Here is a 14,211-nt window from a genome sequence, read left to right as displayed (position 1 = left end):
CTGACACCTCAGACATCGCATCATCCTCCTGATGGCTCTTCTGATGTTGAAGGGAATGATTCCTCACTTTCTTGAGGCGGCAAGTAACGGGTGATGAGAGTTTGCTTCCTTCTGTTAACCTCCTGGTTGTGCCTGTCTGTGTAGTAGCAGAAGGTTCTGTCCAGTGAAGTCATCACTTCCTCCACTCACAACTGACAGTGTTCAATGTCCTTGAATTCTTCCTTGAATTTACAGTATTTAGGGTACACAGTACCTGGCTGATCCCCATCATCGACAAGTCTTCACTCTCCATCACTGGTGCTACTGGATGTATTGCTGCTGTCTCCTGCTCTGCGTCTTGGGGTGGCAATGTTGTGTGCTCGGGGTAACCCCAGATTTGGGCCACTCTTCGCTGCCGTCTCGCCTATTACGAGTTCAATTCGCGTACCATTAAAAAACACACTAAAACTCGAAAAAAAAAAAGGTCCTAGCGTACTATGCAATTCGCGTACTGTGAACTCACGTACTGTGCATACCTACTGTAGATCAAATATTAAAAAATGCCACCAAACTCATGGAAAAAGAGGAAATTAGAAAAATATGGATAAATAGATGCCTAGCTCAAGAGGAACTGGGAACACTAAAGGAGAAGAAGGAGGAAACAAAATCAGAGAATGAGGAAAGATCAGAGGAAAAGAAGAGTATTTTTTTTTTTTACAAAGTAGTTGGATTGCAGGTACAAAAGTGATATATAACCAACAGGGAATAAAAAGAAGGAAGGTAGTAGACTCAAGCTATGGCAAGTATGTAAACAAGATGATTAAGCTGCTATACTCAAATGTAGATGGAATCAGTGGCGTACCTGAGGGGGGGCGGGGGGGGGCTGTTTGAAACTGCCCCCTGGGCCCCCAATTGAGGGGGGCCCCCAAAAGCCTTAAAAATTTATAAGCTTTTTTATTATTATTTAAATATATATATATATATATTTATCATCCCGACAATCCCGGCTGAGGTATTAGGTAAGTTTTGAGAATTAGGACTAGGTTCTTTGCCAGACCCCCCTCCAGAAGGGGGGCCCCGCAGAGAACCTAGCTCCCTGGGCCCCCAAATCTCTAGGTACGTCCCTGGTTGGAATGGTGTCTACATTATTAGAGATGGAAGGCTATACCAAAGAAAAGGAACCACATATTATTTGCCTAACTGAAACAAAATTAACCCGAAGGATACCAAACGATACCCTAAGCTTAGAGGAATACAGTATATGAAGAAAAGATGGGAATGTAAAAAAAGGAGGAGGATGAAGAGAGAAAAAGGAGGAGGAATTATAATATTAACAAAGAAAAATCTACATGTAAGGAGAATAGAATTAGATATACCCTCACATGTGGAACTGATTGCAGTAGAGATGAGCACATCTGAGGGGATTGTAACTGTGGCTAATTTATACATGCCAATAAAAAAAAAAAAAAAAAATGGGAAAGAGGCGAATATGAAGCCCTGGCAGAAAGTAAAATTCAGAGTTTAAGGGCATTACTACATAGAATGGAGAGAAATATGAAAGAATTATATTAACTGAAGATATCAATACAATACATATCAGAATACTCTAGATATAAGAAGTATTAGACCAAAAGCTCTTGGGTCTTGTGCAGGTTTTCCCTAACACAACATGTAAAGGAAATCATCAGAAAAAGAGGACTTGATTATCCACCAGTACTAGATCTTATATTTACTAGGCTAGAAAATGACATTGACGCTATATTCGGCAAAAGCGACCATGCAGAACTAAACTGCAGCTTCTGGGTTGCATATGATATAGTTAACAGTAATGAGAGTTACAAAAAGAGCCTAAACTACAAAAAAGGCAACTACCATGACCTAAAGAAGTATTCTTAGAAATAGACAGGGAAAAGAAGCTTAGAAGACAAGATTTGAGTGTTATATATAGAAAATTCTGTGAATTTTATTAAATTGGAGTCCAAAATTACATCCCTCAGCACAAAGGAACAAATGAAAATAGAGAAATGGTTTAATACAATACGGAATGTAAAAAAAGAAAAAAGAAAAAAGAGACTTGCTGTGGAACAGATACAGAAGACACAATAGTGAGAGGGCATATAACAACAATCGACAGGCAAGAAATGATTATACATGGATAAGGAGGGACGCTCAAAGACAGTTTGAGGAACACATTATAAATATATGTAGTGATCAACCGAAGCTATTTTACAGCAACATCCGAAGCAAAACCAAAGTTAAAGATAAAATACAGTCCATTACAGACAAGGGGATCATCTATACAAGCAATATATAAAATTTTCCAAACAGTTTTTACAGGAGAAAATAATTTTGAAGGAGATGATATGGAACATGCATGCCCACACATATTACCAGATATACAAATATCAGCAAAAGAAATACAGGAAGAGTTAAGTAAATTAGACAAAGGAAAAGCATATGGTCCTGATGAAATTTCAGGTTGGGTGCTACATGAATGTGCAAAGGAGTTAAGTAGACCATTATATTTAATATTCAAGGAATCCTTAGATGAAGATAAACTACCTGATATTTGGAAGAAAGCAAACATTGTTCCTCTATTCAAGAAAAGGAATAGACAAAATCCACTCAACTAGCCACCAGTATCACAGACCAGTGTTGTTAGTAAGATGCTAGAGAAGCTGATAGGAAAAGTTTGGGTAAACCATCTAAAAGAATACAGTATGATAACAGAAAGGCAGTTCGATTTAGGAGGGGAAAATCATGTGTAACAGTACTAATCTATTAAGCTATTATGACAGTGTTACAGAAACATTACAGAAAAGAGAAGGATGGGTGTGTAGGCATTATATAGGCACTAGTATATATGTCATATCACAATGTGCAGGATGTAGTGTCTGCTGGAGACATACACAGCTTCCAACTAGGAATGTCAGTCCACATAATGTATATCCACAGTCTTGTTGTCCCAGACCATCAAGAATGTCTTAACATATGATGTATCTCAAACAATCTCTTTGTAGTCCAGATCACCAAGAATTTCGTGACGTATTCAAACACGTGGGGTAAGCAGCTCTAGTCAGTTAGTCCACATGAACAGAAATCTACCAAACACTAAATCACACACACATCCTCTCCGAGCTGTATATAGTGTCGGAGAGATTCCCTTCAGGTCAGAAGGGGTTACAGGGAGCCCAAGAGTACGATCCAGGGTAGGAGGCAGGAGATAGGGTCAGCTAGGAGGTTTGCCATCACGCTACGTTACGCAGTCAATCACACTTTGATATAACTGTGTACAACAAACTCCATAACCCAAGACTGCTCTGAGACTCACCTCGCTTACAATACACAAAGGGGGAAGGTGAAAAAGAGAGACCTACCTATTCACTCTAGTCGATGACACACCATTTTTCAAAGTAGCGGCAAGTTCGAGCCATATGACGCCTCACGACTTAATATAGACGGTGCTTCGATGATCTACAATCAACCTCCCTATCTCTCTACGTCTACCTCTGGCGACACTCATCAATAGGTGGACAGTATCTATTTAGATTTCAAGAAAGCATTTGACAGAGTACCGCACCAAAGACTTGTGGAAACTGTACCATCAAGGAGGTATCCAAGGCAACCTGTACTGTTGGATGCAGGATTCCTCAGAAAAAGGGAAATGAGAACAGTACTAACGGGTAATTACTCATCATGGAGGGAAGTGACTAGCGGAGTTCCACAGGGCTCAGTGCTGGCACCAATCATGTTTTTAGTGTATATAAATGATATAAACAGTAACGCTGGAAATGAAAGCTATCTAAATATGTTTGCTGATGATGCAAAAATACAAAGGAGAATTACTAACACAGACTTTTGTGGAGAGCTACAAGAAGAATTAAATAAACTTCATGACTGGAGCAATAAATGGAAAATGGAATTCAATGTGGATAGGTGTCACGAAATTAAGTTTGGCTAAAGTGGAAAAAGACCAGATTGGGATTATAAGTTAGGAAGCAAAACCCTATACACATCAGAAAGAGAGAAGGACCTAGGTGCGATTATCAATAACAAATTATCTCCGGCTGACCAAATCAGTGAGAAGGTACGGAACATGTATACATTGTTTGCAAATATGAGAATAGCATTCACATACATAAAGGAAGACATGCTGAGAAAGATGATAACATCATTCATCAGACCAACCCTGGATTGTGCATCAGTAGTCTGGAATCCTCATCTCAAAAAACACATAGACAAGATTGAAAAGATACAAAGGGCCGCTACAAGATGGGTACCAAGCTTAAGGGATCTAAGCTACGAAGAAACACTAGAAGAATTGAATCTACCAACACTACAGGAAAGAAGGAAAAGAGGAGACATGATTATGCTTTGTAAATGCATCTCAGGGAAAGAGAAAATAGGCATAAATGAATATATAACCTACGGGGAAGCATCAGCAAGAGGACACTGCAAAAAACTACCTAAAACGAGGGGTGATAAAGATGTAAGGAAATTCAGTTTCCCAGATAGAGCAATTGATCAGTGGAGTACACTGCCGAATGAAATAATGTGTGCCAAAACAATTCATAAATTTAAGGATACGTATGATGAAAGTGATTTAATACACGGGACAGTACGAGCCTGCATCATTCCTGTTAAGATACATGATAAGTAAGAACAATGAGGTAAAGGCACAGTAAGGGTATGAAGCAGGGCAGGCCAGGACAAGGGTAGGAAACGATAGGGCGGGACAGTGGTGAGACACGACAGGAGAGGGACGACAGTGATGGAGAACATAAAATGCAACATTGCAGATGATTATTAATGCAAGGTAGAAGGAACCAAAGACTGGAAGCCCACAAGATAGTTCCCTCCAAGAAAAAAAAAATATCAAGCTCCGTTCATTTTGAGATGCTTCGACATATTGCATTTAAACATGGCACAGGCAGAAGGAAATACAGACAGAGGAAGACAGTCCCAGAGTTCATCTGTTGCATACATGAAGTGACTGGGAAGGAAGGAAAGAATAATGAACTAGCACCCCGCCATGATATAGCTACTGTATGTGACACTAAGGACTAGGAGTAGCGGTTAACTTTTGCAATAGAGCTGGACAGAAAAGGGATGACAATTTGCCGCTGGACGGGTGCTGTGCGCCCGCCGTAATGGAGGAGGAATGCAAGTAGAAAGGTAAGAGAAGAAGTGACACTGAAGTAGCGATGGAGATGAGACAAAGACGTAACAGTGCAGCGATGAAACAAAGGTTGAAGGGAGTCTGTGAGAGTGACACTCACTGACAGAATAAAAGATATTAGGGTCATGTGGTTCCATCCAACGGAATTACGGAAGACGGAAGTCACAGGTGTTTCCACACCCATTCCGACAACCAGACACTGGACGGTATGAGAATGATACTCCGTCGGGAAGGTATATGGGAGAATTATTATAGAGAAAGTAAGAGAGATATCAGAAGGCCTTGTGAATGACGAACAGAGTGGCTTTAGGAGTGGCAGAGGATGTGTGGATAAAATGATGCAGTGATGTAAGTAGACATATAGTATTGTGTTATAATATATTATGCCTACAGTGTGCCAGATAGTGAAGAAGGCTTGTGAGAAGGCTTATAAGGTGTTTGTGGCATTTATGGATCTGGAAAAAGCATACGACAAAGTAAACAGAGAAGGATTATGGAAGGTTTTGCGCATGTATGGTGTACCGTAGATGGTAAGCTGCTACTGTAGGTGCCGTCAAGAGTTCTTACGATGGTAGTGAAGCATGTGTAAGGGTAAATGGGCATCTAAGTGAATGGTTCACGATCAATGTGGGCGTGTGACAAGGTTGTGTGATATCCCCATGGTTGTTCAATAGAGGTATGGATGGGGTGATGAGAGAAGTAGAGACACTTGTAATGGAGAGAGAGATGGCGTTGATAATGAATAGTGACGGATGGAATATCTCAAATTTGATGTATGCTGATGATGCAGTGCTACTTGCAAATACCGGACAAGAGCTTGGTAGATTAATGCAGAATTTTGTAGATGTCTGTGAGCGTCGTGCCTTGCGAGTAATGTAGAAAAGAGTGAAGTGATGGTTACTGAGAGAGAAAGTGACTCTCTGCATGATGCTACAGTGAATGGAGGGAGACTAGAACTGGTGAGAGAGTTCGTATACCTTTGTACAGCGATAGGAAAGACAAAAATGTGCAAAAGAAGTGAAAAGTAGTGTGACATAAGGAAGAACAGTAGCTGGTGCTATGAAGGCCTTGATAAGAAACAGAGGCTTGAGTGTTGCAGCTGCGCGAGGCTTACATGAAGGAGTGTTAGTGCCAGCTTTAACATATGGATGTGAGATTATGGTGTGGCATGAAAATGAAAAGTCAAGAGTGAGAGCAGTGATAGGACTGCTGAGGAATGTATGAGTGCAGAGAGTGGATAGGATATGAAATAATGTGATCGTGAAAGATGCGGAGTGAGGAAGTCTGTGAACACCAGAACTGAAGAGTGTACTGAGATGGTATGATCATGTGGAGAGAATGAATGACAATAGAGTGGTGAAAAGCGTACATCTGAGCGAATCTGAAGCAGAGAGGCGAGGTAGACCAAGAAGAAGGTGACAGGATATGGTGGATGAGTGGATGAGGAAAAGAGGTATGGAAGTCAGTGAGGCTAGGGGACTGACAAGAGATCAAGCTGACTGGATGAATTTTGTGCGAGGAAGCGCGTGACCAGGGATTTGGCTCCCCTTTTAAACGTGGCAGTGTTCGGAATGGCTCTGTCAGATAAGTATATGTGAAGCTGCAGAACGCCGTGAATTTTTTTGGCCTATCAGATGGAGCCAGGATTCCGTGGGCTTGAATGATGAGTGAATGGAAGCATGGTCCAGAGAACTTGGGAAACTTTGGCTCTCTGGATGTTGCTACTCCTCACCCTGCCCTGGGGTAGGAAAGGAGGTCCAGATGATGATGATTATTTTTTCTTTTATCTAATTGTGAATAAAGTTTTCCTAAAAGGGGGGAATTGTTAATGTGTCAATAGAAAGTCCTTTCCAATCCACTGATTCTCTTAATATTTACGGTGTGTATGTTCATCTGTAGAATCGGCTATGGAGGGAGGATGGGATGGCGAGGATGAGGTGACCATGTCAGTGATGGCAGCGATGGTGGTGGTGGTGGTGACGGGGGCCATCCCAGATCCTGTTGCCAGGCTGCATGTTGCGTTGGCCAGCATGGTGGCTGCCCTTATCTTCACAAAAACTAATGATATTTTCAACATCCTCTTGCTCTGGGTTATGTTAGAGCCAGCCCTAGTGCACAAAGCAGAGAGAAATAAGAAAGCTGCTGCACTGGCCTGGGTATTTGGGTTACATGTATATGAAGGGTACGTCATGGCCGGTCGGGATGGGATCAAAGCTCTTGCCATGATATCCCTAATGCTGATCGCTGCAGGGGCTGTTGTGGGCGCCCTGGGTGGCTTCCTGGTGAAAGCTATGTTAATATTTATAAACGACACATCACAGAGCCAAGGACAGAACAAGAAAAATATCACCAAAAAATCAAGCCCAGGAGTCAAAGTTGGGGCAAAGGTGGGAGCGCTCACAGGCAACATTTTGGCTGGCGTAGTAGGGGTTTTGGTGCTTCTTGTGTGGTCCAGACAGGGAACCGCGACTCCAAACCTTCAGAACTGTATTCACGTACTCTTGATGTATGTGATGTTTGGCTTAAAACGTTTGATAGCCCTTCCATAATGCTATAATATACAAACTGGCAGTGGTGTATATAGCAGGATACTATATAAACTGGCAGTGGTGTATATAGCAGGATAATATACAAACTGGCAGTGGTGTATATAGCAAGATAATATACAAACTGTCAGTGGTGTATATAGCAAGATAATATACAAACTGTCAGTGGTGTATATAGCAGGATAATATACAAACTGACAGTGGTGTATATAGCAGGATAATATACAAACTGGCAGTGGTGTATATAGCAAGATAATATACAAACTGTCAGTGGTGTATATAGCAGGATAATATACAAACTGTCAGTGGTGTATATAGCAGGATAATATACAAACTGGCAGTGGTGTATATAGCAGGATAATATACAAACTGTCAGTGGTGTATATAGCAGGTTAATATACAAACTGGCAGTGGTGTATATAGCAGGATAATATACAAACTGTCAGTGGTGTATATAGCAGGATAATATACAAACTGGCAGTGGTGTATATAGCAGGATAATATACAAACTGTCAGTGGTGTATATAGCAGGATAATATACAAACTGTCAGTGGTGTATATAGCAGGATAATATACAAACTGGCAGTGGTGTATATAGCAAGATAATATACAAACTGTCAGTGGTGTATATAGCAGGTTAATATACAAACTGTCAGTGGTGTATATAGCAGGATAATATACAAACTGGCAGTGGTGTATATAGCAAGATAATATACAAACTGGCAGTGGTGTATATAGCAGGATAATAAACAGTGAAATTATTAACCGTTCTATGGAAATTCCTTATATAATTAATTAGGCTAAGTAGTTGTTCCATCATATTTAAAAGAGAATAATAAACGATCACAAAGTTTAATAATGTTGTTTTGCTTTATCAACGATTGGTTCAGTTACGGCTTATATTCTCGTTGGTTAAGGAGGCTCCCTAACACCTCTTCCTCTGTGATTTAGTTTGGATTTGGCTGGTTAATATCCTCTTGTAAGTTGTTTATGCAGAGTATGGCGATACTGGATGGATTGATGTGGCACAAAAGAGGATAGTAAGATGTAACAAATAGATAAATCGCTTAGGAAAAAGTGTTAGAGAGCTTCCTCAACCGACGAGAATGCGGGCCTAGGTGTCATGGTTCGGACTGAGAGATTTTTTTTTCTTTTTTTAACAGAACAGAGGAAGGAAAAATGAATAAAAAAAAAAATATTCCATACACCAGGTTACTGGCGTCCTCCATTCATAAAATATCTGTGGACTTGAACAGCTGTAGGTTGAATTTTGAGGGGAGACAACTACGGGGAAGTGAGTTCCAGTGAGATGCAGTTCGGGGAATAAAAGAATTCTGATAGGCAAAAGTTCTGCAACATGGCTGTGTGACATTCCAATCATGAGCACTACCAGATGCCCGTGTAGCACGAGGGAAGGCATGGAGAGGTGGCAAAATGGATGCAACTTCGTCTGAGCATTTGCCATTAAAGTATCTGTAAAATAATGCAAGGGAGGCAACATTCATCCTTACTTGTAGGGGAGGTAGTTTATTTGTAATGGCAGGGTTGTTAATAATTCTAACAGCATTGTTCTGAATTTTGTCTAGTTGTTTTAATGCAACCTCTCCACATCCATTCCACAAGGGTGAGCAGTATTCAAGCTGAGAGCGCTCATGACTCAAAAATTGTAGCTAACTGCTCGCCGGTGAAAAAGTTACGGACTGTACAATAATCCAAGTTTCTCTGAGGCGGTTTTAGTAAGTGATCTGACATGAGAGGTCCAGCTGAGGGCATTGTTAAGTGAGACGCCGAGAATTTCAATACTTTTGGAGATGGGAATATTAGTAGCACTGAAGGAAATCTAGGAATCAGGCAATATCTGTCTATTAGTGAATTGTATATATTTGGTTTTATTAGCATTGAATGAGACAAGGTTGTTTTGCCCCCATTCATGATCTTAGAGGTTTATGGAGATGGCTGTACTGAGTTGAGAGTTAGAGATATTAGACATGTAAATGGATGTTTGAGTGTGAATGAACTATAAAGTGTTGGGTCATCTGCATACGAATGGATGGGATTATGAGTGACAGATAAGAGATCATTAATATGAACCAGGAACAGGGTTGGCACCAGAACTGATCCCCGTGACATGCTGGCATAATTGAGTGGAAACTGGAATATACATCATCTACGTTTACTCTTACTTTTCTGTCGCTGAGATATGAGGAAATCAGAGGAACAAAAGACGTTAGTCCATAGCAAGGGAGTTTGGACAGCAGGGAACGGTGCCACACTCTGTCGAAAGCTTTAGAAATATCAAGGGCTACTGGATGAGTTTCTCCATGTAGGTCAATTGACTGATGGATGGTATGAGTCAGGAGATTGAGTATTATCAACAGTGAATCTTTCGTGGAGAGAACCATACTATCTATCACAAAGTAGGTTGTCGAATTCAAGGTGGTTAACTATGGGATTATTGATTACTATTTCAAATACTTTACCACGAGAAGATGTGACAGCCATTGGTCAGTAATCAGACGGGTCAGAGGAGCTTCCTTTCTTTGGAACTGGGTGGAGAGATGGTATAGAAGGCTTCGTAACATCTCTTCCTCGGCGATTTATTTTGCTCGCTATGCCTCAATATTGCCGCGGGTTATGCCGTTATGATAGCGTTCATTTGACACCACCCACACACAAGAGAAGGATATGTAATGTGGATGAATCGGTACGGAAAAGGTGCTACGAAATCTCCAAACTAACACAGAATCTTATCAGGGGTTATATTTGCATCATCAGTCACAGAGGCCCGCATTTTGGAAGCTCCCCCAACACCTTTGCCTAAGCGATTTATTTTGCTTATCATACCTTACTGCCTTATTCTGTTACATAAATCCTTCCAATATCGTCATACTCTGAATAAATAACGTACAGAAGGATACTAACCAGCCATTTCCAAAAATAAATCGCTAAGGAATAAGTGTTAGGGAATGTCCTTACACGACGAGACATTCCTTTAACCTTAACTTGGGTCAATTTTCGTTATTTTTCAGCTTATTTCATTTTGTTCAGCGGCAGAAGACAACAGATTAAGGTAACACTGTGTCTCTGCATTTTCACAGCACTTCTTCGTGACTAGGATCATAATCTAGTGTTAATCTATTGTTACAACTAAGTATTCGAGGTGAAGAGATGGCGATTTTAGGCCAAGTTGGAGTAAAAGGAGTATAGTTTATCATGTTACCAAGTTTGTCTTTTATGTATTTTCTCTATGATGTGGTAGGTGGGGGCGCTCACCATCCACTCACTCGATGTAGTGCTGCTGTCTGGTGTCTGCCCTTTCCTTTCCTCCATCCTTCTTTCCTTCCATCCTCTTCTGTCTTCCTTTCCTTCAATCTTTCCTTGTCCTTCTGCCTACGGGGAACTTTACACTCCCTCCTCTGTCTTTCTTTCCTTCATTCTTACCACTTCCTTCTGCCTGTGGGTGTCTCTACACTGAGTGACAAGCCAAACGGTTTCCTGTATACCAGGAAACCATTTACTACGCTAGGTGGTAACCATATAACCAAATTTTGGCGCCTGGTGGTTTAGTGGGTAATTATTGTGCTCCAATCGGATTGAGCCGGTGAAGGTTTATATCCAAGGGATGGTTGGGGTTTATTGCTCATATAATGCCACTCAGGGATGAGTGAGGCTGGTCACTCTCACCTTAAATGTCGGGACCAACTGCCTAGCCCTGGGCTCCTATGCTCCTCATGGGGCAATGTAGGATTGGATAATGGATGGATGGACAAACATTATCATCATCATCATCATTATCATCATTATCATTATCATCATCATTATTATTATCATTTTCATCATCGTCACCATCATCATCATCATTATCATCACCATCATTATCATTATAATCATTTTCATCATCATCGTCACCATCATCATTATCATCATCATTTTCATCATTATTAATATCCTTATTATCATTACCATCATCATTATCATCATCATCATCATCATCACCACCATCAACATTACCATCATCATCACCATTACAGTCATCATCATCATCATCATCATCATCATCACGCCGCCTCTATCTCATCCGCAGTTGGGCTGAGGTATGATACAGAAAGCCAGGAAAAAGGAAATAATACAATACTAGAACTTACCAACACGATGTCCAGTGAATAAGCCACACATCCATTCAATCGCCATTCAAGCCCTTGGAACCCTGGCCCCATCTTATATGCGAAATCGGACGCACTTTTGAATGGTAGGTTGCCAGGGTACGATAATGACAATCTTAGAAGCATGGCAAGCCTTGGGTACGATGGATGTGGAAATCAGTCAGTTTTTTAGGACACACATGACTATATTAACCTACCGCCATAAAAAACACAGCCCCCGAATGTAAACTTTTGTGCCATTTCGAGTCTAAAAAACAACCAAGGATATTTGCACTTATATTCACAGGATGCGCCGTATATCACAACCCGTCGTCAACGTTTCAGAATGTTTGGTAAGGTGTGCGAGGCTTTTCTTTTTCTTTCTTTTTCTTGTTTTCTTTTTTTGACTGCCCACACGTAGACAGGTGGAAGGGATTCAGTGAGTGCTAACGGTCCACGGGTTAGGGGGCGCAATACTTTTTTCCTTGCCCCGGGCGCTGGCAACCCACGCTACGCCACTGTTACCACCCAGGGTAGTAAATGTTTTTTTGGATTACAGGAAACCATTTGGCTTGTCACTCAGTGTAGAGTCACCCATAGGCAGAAGGAAGAGGAAAGAATGAAGGAAAGACAGGAGAGGGAGTGTAAAGTCACCTGTAGGCAGACGAAGGAGGAAAGAGTGAAGGAAAGACAGAAGAGGAAGGATGGAAGAGAGGAAAGGGTAGACACCCAAAGCAGCACTACTTCGAGTGAGTGGATGGTGAGCGCCCCCTTATTATTATTATTATTGCTAATAATAATAATAATAATAATAATAATAATAATAACAATAATAATCCTACCACCACCACTGCTATTTATACCACCATCACCACCACTACTGCTACTACTACTACTACCACCACCACTACTATTACCACTACAACCACTACCACCACTACCACCACCACCGCTACTGCCACAATATCGACAAGGAATCTGCATCAAGACACAGCCCAGTACCAGAAAAAGACAGTACTACATCTCCACATCCTTCCCACGACACTTCATGACTAATACCACTTTCTGCTGTTAATCTCTGTCCATGCCTAGCTAAAGTGAACAGAGAATATCCGGTAAGTGGTGATGTAAATTTGATCCTTGTGTTTCGATGTACTTTCTTTTTCTCCATGTAACAGAGGGTGCAGGGAGGTGGTCGGAGATGTGGGGGGAAGGCGGATAGAACTGTTCATGGCATTGATGTGGGACACAGCCAGGATAGTGTGTGGAGGAAAGATGGAAAGATAATGGTGGTAGTTGTAACCTCAAGCTTATCTGGACGTAAACCCGGTAGACTATATGTTGAAGTTGCCGTTTTACTGCAGTCCAGCATCCTCCTTTCTGCAGACAGGGAAGGAGCTAAGAGACATGTGTATACCCGGACAGTGGAGTTGCCCTGCTATATTGGTGCCACCGTGTGAAGGCACCCCTCACCAGATGGAACAACGCAGGGCAGATGTTGTTAGTGAGGAGGATGGCGGAAGCAGGGTGGTGAGGGATGGGAGAGGCAACGATGGTGGTGGTGGTGGTGGTGGTGGTACGGGGCAGGCAGGGTGCGTATGGGAAGCACTGACAATACAGGAGTGATCAATGTTGCCAGGACAAGGTATTCAGGAGTCAAGGAGGCTGGTAATGGTGGGAAGGCAGGTGGTGTGAGGCAGGTGAGGCGAGGAAGGTTAAGGCCAGACGATGAGGTTGATGAGTGGAGAGAAGAGGCTGAATATATCGGACAGGATCATCCACTCCTTTCACGTCCTATAAGGAACATATAAGTTTGGCGTTATGATACTTAATCCTGATATTTAAGGTGCTGATGACCTCAAATGGCATTAAGGGAGCTATAAACCCCAACCAGCCCTCACCTTATCCCACATCCATTTGGAGTATCTTGACTCACTGGACCACCAAGTATCCATTGGGTTATACCACCCTATATAGTACATGGTTTCCTGGACAGCAAGAAACCATTTAGCTTGCCCTCAGTGTGGTCACTTACAAGTAACATTACAATGAGTGAGTGGATGGTGGGTGCCCTTACCTATCACCTGGCACACTGATTAATTCCTTAGATCTAGACTCCCTCCCTCACCCTCTCCAAAGAACACATCAAAAGGTCTACACGTTTACGGCAAATACAAAGCACAGTGGAACAAATTTATAAGGCATTTGCAAGAATTTTGAGGCTTTGTTTTTTGCCCACCCACCCCCTAGATTCTCCCTCGAACAGCCACAAAAGGACAACTAGATCTATTCCTCTTCACTTTCCATGATACTCCTTTATTCACCGGAAAGAAGCATGTTGAGGACAACGTACCCTGAAGACATT

The sequence above is a fragment of the Coenobita brevimanus genome, chromosome 15 (assembly GCF_032717465.1).
Source record: "Coenobita brevimanus isolate Jiangsu-jjx chromosome 15, ASM3271746v2, whole genome shotgun sequence".
Taxonomy (NCBI): domain Eukaryota; kingdom Metazoa; phylum Arthropoda; class Malacostraca; order Decapoda; family Coenobitidae; genus Coenobita; species Coenobita brevimanus.
This window is presented reverse-complemented; position numbering follows the sequence as displayed.